Source organism: Mauremys mutica, chromosome 26, assembly GCF_020497125.1.
Source record: "Mauremys mutica isolate MM-2020 ecotype Southern chromosome 26, ASM2049712v1, whole genome shotgun sequence".
NCBI lineage: Eukaryota > Metazoa > Chordata > Testudines > Geoemydidae > Mauremys > Mauremys mutica.
The window spans coordinates 14323077-14333693 of NC_059097.1; the positions used below are offsets into that span (position 1 = coordinate 14323077).

General features: G+C 49.4%; 1 pseudogene; it reads left to right on the forward strand.

Annotated features, from left to right (window-relative positions):
• LOC123356629 overlaps window positions 1–9782 on the forward strand; it is a 28898-nt pseudogene extending 19116 nt beyond the window's left edge.
• Window positions 9783–10617: the final 835 nt, after the last annotated feature.

A 10617-nucleotide genomic window follows, 5' to 3' on the forward strand; every position in this document is an offset into this window, starting at 1 on the left:
TGCCCCTCTGGGCCCCCAACATGCTTTCCAGATTCTCTCTTCGCTGCCTGCAGGCGGTGTGATCACTGCCTGTCTGGGCCCGATCCTTATTTTCCTGTAACACTGCTCTGACAGCTGCCTGTGCATCTCCCAGATTCATCTGCAACTCAGAGAGCTCACTGTTCAGGCTTTCCACTGTCAGCTTTAGCTGCTCACACTCTCCCGTTTTTTGCTTGCAGAGTGGTTGCATTCTGTAATACAGAGGCTGCACTGGCCCATTCAGATGCCTTATACTGAGCCAGAGTGTGCTTGACTACAGCCAAATCAAATTTGTAATCCTCCAGTTGCCTTTCCTGGAGTGCTACCAGGCTGGAGAGATTGGTGACTGTTTTCCACAATGCCCAGGCTGCTGCTGCTTTGGTTTTGGTTTCATGCACTTACAGAATGCTTCAAACCCCTTATAAGCAGAATCCAGGGCATCTCTCCCCGGGAACAAATCTTGTCCCCATGGGCATGGACCCCTTTCTGCTACCTCCTCAGCTAATACCCACCCCTCCTGGTCCCTTTGCCTGGTTTCCATTCCCTCCTGTTGCTTCAGGGTGAACATTCTGCCAAGCAGGTGGTTGCCCTTTAACACAATGCCACAAGTACTCTGCTATTATTGTGTTTGGCTGGATCAATTCGGTCCAAATGACCTTAGGCTGCCTGCATTCTCTCCACCAAATGTGTTACCCACAAACATTTCTCTGACTCTTTCATGCTGTAGGGACACACACACCCTTACCCAATTCCTAGGGCTCAGGGTGCACCTTCCTGCGGGTTGGGAGGATCTTTAGCCACTGAAAGAGCCTCACACAGAGAGTCCTGGCAGCTGTTATCTTAGGCTGGGTCTTGGAGGTGAATTCTTCTCCTTGGGGTTCCTTGTCTCCTTTGGTCTTCTTCAGACTTCAAAGAGAAACTGCTGAGCTTCAGTTCATTTGCAAATTTGACTCCATCAGCTCAGGATTAAACAAAGACTGTGAATGGCTAGCCAGCTACAAAAGCAGTTTCTCCTCCCTTGGTGTTCACACCTCAACTGCTAGAAGAGGGCCTCATCCTCCCTGATTGAACTAACCTCGTTATCTCTAGCCTGATTCTTGCCTGCATATTTATACCTGCCTCTGGAAATTTCCACTACGTTCACCCTCGAAAGCTTATGCTCCAATACATCTGTTGGTCTATTAGGTGCGACAGGACTCTTTTTTACAGATCCAGACTAACACGGCTACCCCTCTGATACTTATCACAGGGGTAGCCGTGTTAGTCTGGTTCTGTAGAAGCAGCAAAGAATCCTGTGGCACCTTATAGACTAACAGACGTTTTGCAGCATGAGCTTTCGTGGGTGAATACCCACTTCTTGCATCCGAAGAAGTGGGTATTCACCCACGAAAGCTCATGCTGCAAAACGTCTGTTAGTCTATAAGGTGCCACAGGATCCTCTGATACTTGACAATGTAATTTCTTACTCTAAATCTTATTTCAGGCAGGTTGCAAAGTGTCTCTGGTTCAGAGTTCCAGTTATATTTCTTTTCAGACTGGACCCCTGTCTCAATCTGGACTCCCTGTCGCGCCCCCCCCCCCGGCCGTCTCTTCAGGGGGCTTTAGCAGTCTTTCTTCTTGGGCAGACAGGCCATGGAGAAGAGGAATCTCATTTGCCTTCCTACCCTTCAATAGGATTTACATAAGCTGGGAATCCTTTGTTTCCCAAACTTGGTCCCCCTTCCCTTCCAGTGGAAAGTTACAAGAAATCCCAGGTAATGTTGAGTGTCCGGTGATGAGACCACCTGACTCTGTAGTATCACAGGGTCCAGGAGTCATTGGCAGTATGGAGCCTTTTCACAGTCCATTGTCTTCGCTGATGGCCCATCCGCCCTGTCTGGCTTATCCATTGTTGTATCTGAAATGTTAGCAGTGGGCGTCACCCAAAGTAGCATAGTTGAAATACAAATACATAGTCAATATTCCCAGCTTCAGATACAGAAATGACATGTGCATACTAATTGGATAATCACAGTCAGTAAATTCAGCAGAGTCCTGTGGCACCTTATAGACTAACAGACGTATTGGAGCATGAGCTTTCGTGGGTGAATACCCACTTCGTCGGATGCATGTCAGTAAATTATAACTTTTCCAATGATATCTGACGAGACCCATCTTGCACAAAGTACGTCTCTGTTATCACATATTCACTTCCGTAAAGAATATTGAGGGAAATGTCGCATTCATATACCAGTTTTCAGAGTTCATTGACGTCTGCCTTTTTGAAGTCCGTTGTCCTTATTTTCCTGCTCTAACGCCTTCCTTCTCTTAGAATCACGAAATCATCATTTCATGAACGATTTTGCCCATATTGCTTTCCACTAGGGTTACCATACGTCCGCATTCTCTCGGACATGTCCGGCTTTTTGGGTTATAAAGTCCAGGGGGGAATTTGTAAAACTCTCAAAAAAGGTCTGGGATTTCCCTCCCCATGCAGAGTGTGGCGCAGCTGACAGAGAGGCCGAGCCGGATTGAGCCTCTCGCATCGCGGCCTCCGGCAGCCAGAGCCCCTCCCCTTTTCCCTGGCTCCTCCCCCTCCTCTGCAGCCTCAGGGTAGAGGGAGATGGGGGGTTAGATGGGTCGGAGGTTCGGGGGGGCAGTCAGGGGACAGGGAGTGATTGGATAGGCGTGGGAGTCCCGGGGGTCTGTCAGGGTGTGGGGGTGTGGATAGGGGGCGGGGCAGTCAGGGAACAGGTAGGGGATGGAGTCCTAGGGGAACAGTTAGGATGGGGGGGGTCTCAGGAGGAGGCAGTCGGGGACAAGGAGAAGGGAGGCTGAGATAGAGGGTGGGGTTCCGGGGGATGGTTAGGGGCAGGAGTCCCGGGAATGATCAGGGGACAAGGAGCAGCGGGGGTTGGATGGGTTGGGGGTTCTGGGGGAGGCAGTCAGGGGGAGGGAAGTGGGAGGGAGTGGATAGGGGGTCGGGCTCCCCCCCCCATGGAGTGTCCTCATTTTTTGAAAGTTCAAGTATGGTAACCCTACTTTCCACCTTCTGTTTCCTAACAAACCCCTGCCTGTTAGTCAGAGTCAACCCTACAATGCCCGTCCCCCTGGTTACTACGTCCATCTTCTGAAGCAAACAGGTGTCCCCAACACATTCCAAGAACTTACTGGCCGCTTTGTGTTTGTTTAATTCCTTTTCTAACAGGTGTCTGGGTAGCTAAAGCCCCCTCCCCCCCCCCCCAATTACTAATTGTGTTCTGAATATTTCTGTTATTTGCATGACAGAGTCGAGAACATCCGTCTGCGGGGAAAGAGCCGGGGGGAATTGAGATGTGATGTTACTGTCCTGTTCTGACACGTCCCCTTCTTGCCCTGACAGGCTGCAGCGTCACGTCCCACCCTTCCAGGGAGCAAGGAAGGGAAATGGCTGCCGTGGAGCCAGCTCAGGTAGGGATTATCGGGGAGTTGCTGGTGGGCCCCTGTTGACGGGAGAAGGGCAGTAAAGACATGGGAGCTGGGTGCTTCTGGGGTGGTCAGGAGCTGGGAGGGGGGCAGGAAATACCCTGGGTGGAGAGAGAGAGAGGATGTGACAAACCTGCTGGGATTAGTTTACGTTGGGGCCTAGATTCTAGCAACAGACCCATGGGATTTGTGGGTGGAAATTCCCTAATTTGTCAAGAGGAAACACCCCCCCCCCCCAAACTGGGCTGGGGAAACGTACCAGCCTCCAGTACTGGAGTCTGAACCTACTAGCCAGAGGACAACCCCCAGTGAGGCCCAGGGAAGACACCCCATCACAGCCCATCCAAGTGCTGGCAGTGGGGAGGGTGTTGGGATTCCTGCCAGGGGGCCTGTCCCTGGGCCCTGCTGGGGGCTCCATCTCCTGTATCAGCTTCTGGCAGGTAGGTGAGTGTTGAATGTGAAGACCCCTCCCATCTCTGTCTGCTAGAAGGGGCGAGGGGATCTCTCTCTTTTTCTCCCCTCCCCCTGATGCCTCCTGGCTGCTCTGATGGGGAGGGGGTGGGATCCTGCCTGCCTCCCAGAGCTTCCATGTGATTGCCCCTCTCCCCTGTGACCGGTGGGGTTGTCACTGGGCAGCAGGTGCAGAGTGGGGGGCTCTTGCTCTTTCAGGGGCCGGTGACCTTCGAGGAGGTGGCTGTGTATTTCACCAGGGAAGAGTGGGCTCTGCTGGACCCCGCTCAGAGAGCCCTCTACAGAGACGTCATGCAGGAGAACTACGAGAACGTGACCTCGCTGGGTAAGGATTCCCGTCCCCTCGGTTCTTAGAAGGGGAAATGAAGAGTGAAGGTTCACAAGGCACCCTCAGGTTTTTTGCCCTGTTTCAGCGACACCCCGACAGGCCAGTGACCCATAGACCAGCGCTCGGCCCTCCCCGCTACAGAACACTTTGGGAGCAGAGCACAGACGCAGGACAGCGCAAACGCTGACACCGTCTCTTTGCTAAGGCAAAACTTGGGGATAGATCCGATGTAGGGAACAGAAGCTGCCTGCCCTGGCCAGCGCTCAGACACTGAGCCTACTGCACACAATCCATCTCAGACTTTCATAATGTCACCACCTCTTTACCCTTCCAATGAGGATTCCTTCTGAGTCGTTGCCTTCGCTTACTCCTCCCTGAGCCCCGGAGATCCCTAGCATGTATGGCACCAGCCTGCTGACAATCCTTGTGGCACGAACACACCCTTGTGCGCCTTTATTGACGCCGTCTCTGCCAGTCAGCACTGAAATGAGGAATCCCTGCTCCTTCCAGTTTCACGTGCACCTCTCTCCGTGTCACAGGTCTGCCAGGCTGCTTCAGTTAGTCCCTCCACCGTTCATGTAAAGGTACAGGGCAAGATGCATGCTGCTGGAGTGCCTGTGGATAAATGCTGCTGTTCAGCTCTGAGGAACATAAAACACACAGTGGCATGTTCTTAGTCCTTCCTTCTGTCGATCAATAAATTTTAAGGCCAGGGGAGACTATTAGATCATCTAGTCTGACCTCCTGTGTAATACAGGCCATGGAGTTTCGTCCAGTTACCATTGCAGTGCACTGAATACCTTGTGTTTGATGAAAACATCTTCCAGAAAGGCATCCTGTCCTGACTTGAAGCCTTCAAGAGATGGAAAATTGGCCCCTTCCTTGGATAGTTTGTTAACCTTTGCACCACCCTCCCAGTGACATTTGCCAGCTCCAGGGCTAGGGGGTAAGGGGAGAGTTAAGCTTGCATTGCAGGGGTGGTGTGTAGTTTAATTCTTCATTCCCTGGTTTTCAGAGGTTTTATTTTTCACCACCATCCATGTGCTGGAAGGGCCCGAGGCAGCACTAGGCAACCTTAACTCTGCTTCATGTACTTTATGGGCGTTTAATTTCCTTGATTTTCTGTTTAATGGACTTTTTTGCCACTGTAACTGTGTCGACACTACAGCTTTTGCTGCAGTTTATGTCAGGTAGGGATGAGATTTTTCACATCGCTAACTGACAGAGCTATGGGCTCAGAGGTAGTTCCAGCATCTCAGGTGACAGTCCCAAGGGCGACTCTGTGACCCAACCCATCACAGGAGGATCTGGTGGGGGGGAGGAAGGGAAGGAGTCAGGGAGTCAGAGATTGTAGCACTTAGGGTTAGGGCTGAGGCTGCTTTTGCTGAAGTCTCTAATGACCTGTCCCTAGGCAAAGCTCAGAACCAGCATTCCATCCTCCTCCTCGACCTGTCAGCTGTCTGACACCACTGACCGTGGTCGTCTTCTTGAAATCTGGTCTTCCCTTCTCCTCGCCTGGTTAGGGTTAAGGTGGGGAGAAGTAGTAACTGGCTTGTTGTGCAGCATTGGATGTTTAGGCTGGGTCTTAGGAAAAACTTTCCAACGGTGAGTACAGATAAGTACAGGAATACGTTCCCAAGAGAGGTTGTGGGATGCTGGTCGCAGAAGGTTAGACAGATGGTCTGTGTATACTTGGTCCTGCCTCAGGGCTGGAGGATGGACTAGCTGACATCTGGAGGTCCTTTTACCCCGTGTGTTTCTGTGATTTTATGATTCATGATCCTAGCCCTTCACTTTGACCTTGTCTCCCTCTGGAGAATGGGGGCTTTATTTAGTATGCCTGGGTCAGCTTCCCTCTCAATGTGCTTTGTTAGTCACTGGGTGGGAAGGAGTGAATTCCTCTCCTGGGATGGGGATGTAATTCCTGTTAAAGTAACATAGGCCTGTCTCCATTTACATGGAAACACTATCAAGGACTGTCCACATATGTATGAAGCACACTGAACAATGGAAGTCTCAAAGACTGGACGTTAATGTGTAATGACTGGGTTTGAGGGAAGCAGAACAAGGGGAACACAACTGCCCTGCCCTTTTGGACACAGGAACTAGGGTACAAACAGACTGGGCTTAAGTTTGCTGCTATCCAGGGCAAAAAGACAAGGCGACAGAGAGAGAGCGGTTGCAGATTGGTCTGGAGCTCAGTCTCTTAAGCCTGAGCTGCAGTGTCTACACCAGCGGTATGTGTACCCCTGGGTTACGCAGAGATCTTCCAGAGTTGCTATGGAAAAATTACTAGCCAACTCCATACAAAGTAAAATTTCATACAGTGACTTGCTTATGCTGATCTATATACTATACACTGAAATGTAAGTACAATTTTATATTCCAATTATGTATTTTACAGTTATATGGTAAAAATGAGCAAGTCAGCAATTCACAGTGTGCGGAGAACCTTTTGTATTTTTATGTCTGATTTTGTAAGCAAGTCATTTTTAAATGAGGTGTAACTCGGAGGTACGCAAAACAAATCAGACTCCTGACAGGGGCACAGTAGTGTGGAAAGCCACCAGTCTACACAGCTGTTTTTAATGTGCTAGCACCTACAGTGGAGCACCCATAGGGAGACACATCTCAAAGAACCATCATTGATGCACAAGTTGAGTACCTTCTTCTTTTGCGTGTTACCTGATCTCACTGGTCTTCTTTCCCCTGAGCAGGGTTCCCAGTTTCCAAACCTGATGTCATCTCCCAGCTGGAACGAGGAGAAGAGCCGTGGGCCCCAGATCTCCAGGGCTCAGAGGAAAGAGAGATCCTGAGAGGCAGCTGCATGGGTGAGGGATCATTAAACCTTCTCAGTGTTTGAAGGAAACAGCTGGGATTCCCAGCAAAGACCTTGTGAGGTCTCTGGGTTCAGGATGATCCCCAGCAGGTGTCATATCTTTAGGGCAGATACTGTTCATGGCTTCCTACCCATCCTAGCTCCTGGCACTAGTTCCCTCCCCAGACTCCCTTTTCTCTGGGGAATGTTTGGATGTGAACTGGATGCAGAATTGATCCCCTCCTCTCGCCCCTTTGGGAAAGAATTTGGGGAAATTTAGTCCCTGGTTTTTCTCCATCTCCAGCTATTCTCTTGGTTTGTTCCCCCCTTTTGTCTTCTGCTTTCTGAGGTTTTTCTTCCCCTGTCCCAGCAGGTGAGGGGATAGTGAGAGAGACCATGGAGCAGACTCCTCAGCAGGAAGATGATCAAGTGGAACCGCATGGGGCGTTATTGCAAAGAAGCAAAGGGAGTGTGTCCAGGAGTTGTGAGCAGGGAAAAGGCTCTCAGTGGCAGCACAGGCCAGAGAAGCGGCAGGGAAACCAGCCAGCGCAGAAAGTTGGAATATCTGTTAATTATCAGGGAACTCACAGAGGGCTGAAGGAAACCACAGCCCAGCAGAGAATCCTGACGGAAGAGAGAGAGAACATGGGCTTTGAGTGTGGGATAAAGTTCAGGAGGCGCTCACACCGTCAGAGGATCCACACAGGAGAGAAACCCTATAAATGCTGTGAGTGCGGGAAAACCTTCACTCGGAGCTCAGCCCTTATCTACCATCAGAGGAGTCACACAGGAGAGAAACCCTATAAATGCTGTGAGTGCGGGAAAACCTTCGCTTGGCGCTCACACCTCATTGCCCATCAGAGGATCCACACAGGAGAGAAACCCTATAAATGCAGTGAGTGCGGGAAATCTTTCACTGAGCGATCAAACCTTATTCGCCATCAGAGGAGTCACACAGGGGAGAAACCCTATAAATGCTGTGAGTGTGGGAAAACCTTCACTCAGCGCTCAACCCTTATTCGCCATCAGAGGAGTCACACAGGGGAGAAACCCTATAAATGCTGTGAGTGCGGGAAAACCTTCACTCAGCGCTCACACCTTATTCAACATCAGAGGATCCACACAGGAAAGAAACCCTATAAATGCTGTGAGTGCGGGAAAACCTTCGCTTGGCGCTCACACCTCATTGGCCATCAGAGGATCCACACAGGGGAGAAACCCTATAAATGCTGTGAGTGCGGAAAAACCTTCACTGAGCGCTCAACCCTTATTCGCCATCAGAGGAGTCACACAGGGGAGAAACCCCATAAATGCTGTGAGTGTGGGAAGACCTTCACTCAGCGCTCAGCCCTTATTCGCCATCAGAGGAGTCACACAGGGGAGAAACCCCATAAATGCTGTGAGTGCGGGAAAACCTTCACTCTGTGCTCAGCCCTTATTCGCCATCAGAGGAATCACACAGGGGAGAAACCCCATAAATGCTGTGAGTGTGGGAAAACATTTGGTCGAATATCAAGCCTTATTGTACATCAGAGGATCCACACTGGAGAGAAATCCTATAAGTGCTGTGACTGTGGGAAAACCTTCACTCACAGATCAGGCCTTAATACACATCAGAGGATCCACACAGGGGAGAAACCCCATAAATGCTGTGAGTGTGGGAAAACCTTCACTCAGCACTCAAACCTTATTCGCCATCAGAGGATCCACACAGGGGAGAAACCCCATAAATGCTGTGAGTGTGGGAAAACCTTCACTCAGCGCTCAGCCCTTATTCGCCATCAGAGGAGTCACACAGGGGAGAAACCCCATAAATGCTGTGAGTGTGGGAAAACCTTCACTCGGTGCTCAGCCCTTATTCGCCATCAGAGAATCCACAAAGGCTAGCGCCCCTATGAATCCTGAGTGCAGGAAAACCTTCGCTGAGAGATCCCACCTTATTCGCCATCAGGGAATCCACACAGGAGAGAAACCCTATGAATGCTGTGAGGGCGGGAAAACCTTTGCTCGGAGCTCACACCTTATTCTCCATCAGAGGAGCCACACAGGAGAGAAACCTTATGAATGCTGCGAGGGTGGGAAATTCCTCCATCACAGCTCTTCTCTTATTTATCACCAGAGAAGCCCAGGGTGTTTTTCATCAACTCCTGTGTCATGGAAGTTTGTGTCCCTCCAACAGGAATGTCCCTCAGTCCCAAGTGGGGGAACCAGGAGTGACCTTTACTAGATACATGGAGGTTAAATCTACCTGGGCTTTGGCTCCACTAGGGTTTTGCATGGAGTTAGCTAGATTGAGTTAGCAATTCTGATATAAAAACACAACTATTTTTTCAAGAAAGAAAATAGCCCATATAGTGTCCAGGGTAACATAGCAAATCTCCTCACCACTGGACACAACCTCCATCGTTTTTCCTGGTCAAACCAAATTTGGGGCATCATGTTTATACTTTTCCTCCCACTGCCAAGTGATTTTTAATCATCAGGTTCTCCTGCTAGGGACAGATTGGCTTATTCCCAGTTGTTCCCACATTGCCCTGGGTTCTGCTGAATAGCAGTTGGGTTTTGTACCATTTTTCTCATAAGAACATCAGAACAGCCATACTGGGTCAGACCAAAGGTCCATCTAGCCCAGTATCTGTCTACCGACAGTGGCCAATGCCAGGTGCCCCAGAGGGAGTGAACCTAACAGGTAACGATCAAGTGATCTCTCTCCTGCCATCCATCACCTCCTTCTGGCAAACAGAGGCTATGGACACCATTCTTTACCCATCCTGGCTAATAGCCATTAATTAACTTAACCTCCATGAATTTATCCAGTTCTCTTTTAAACCCTGTTGTAGTCCTAGCCTTCACAACCTCCTCAGGTAAGGAGTTCCACAGGTTGACTGTGCGCTGTGTGAAGAACTTCCTTTTATTTGTTTTAAACCTGCTGCCCATTCATTTCATTTGGTGGCCCCTGATTCTTATATTATGGGAACAAGAAAATAACTTTTTGTTATTCGTTTTCTCCACACCACTCATGATTTAATATACTTCTATCATATCCCCCCCCCTTAGTCTCCTCTTTTCCAAATTGAAAAGTCCTAGTCCCTTTAATCTCTCCTCATATGGGACCAGTTCCAAACCCCTAATCATTTTAGTTGCTCTTCTCTGAACCTTTTCTAATGCCAGTATATCTTTTTTGAGATGAGGAGACCACATCTGTATGCAGTATTCAAGATGTGGGTATACAATGGATGTATATAAGGGCAATAAGATATTCTCTGTCTTATTTTCTATCCTTTTTTTAATGATTCCTAACATTGTCTGTCTTTGCTTTTTTGACTGCCACTGCACACTACGTGGACTCCTTCAGAGAACTATCCACGATGACTCCAAGAACTCTTTCCTGACTCGTTGTAGCTAAATTAGCCCCCATCATATTGTATGTATAGTTGGGGTTATTTTTTCCAATGTGCATTACTTTACATTTAACCACATTAAATTTCATTTGCCATTTTGTTGCCCAATCACGTAGTTTTGTGAGATCTTTTTGAAG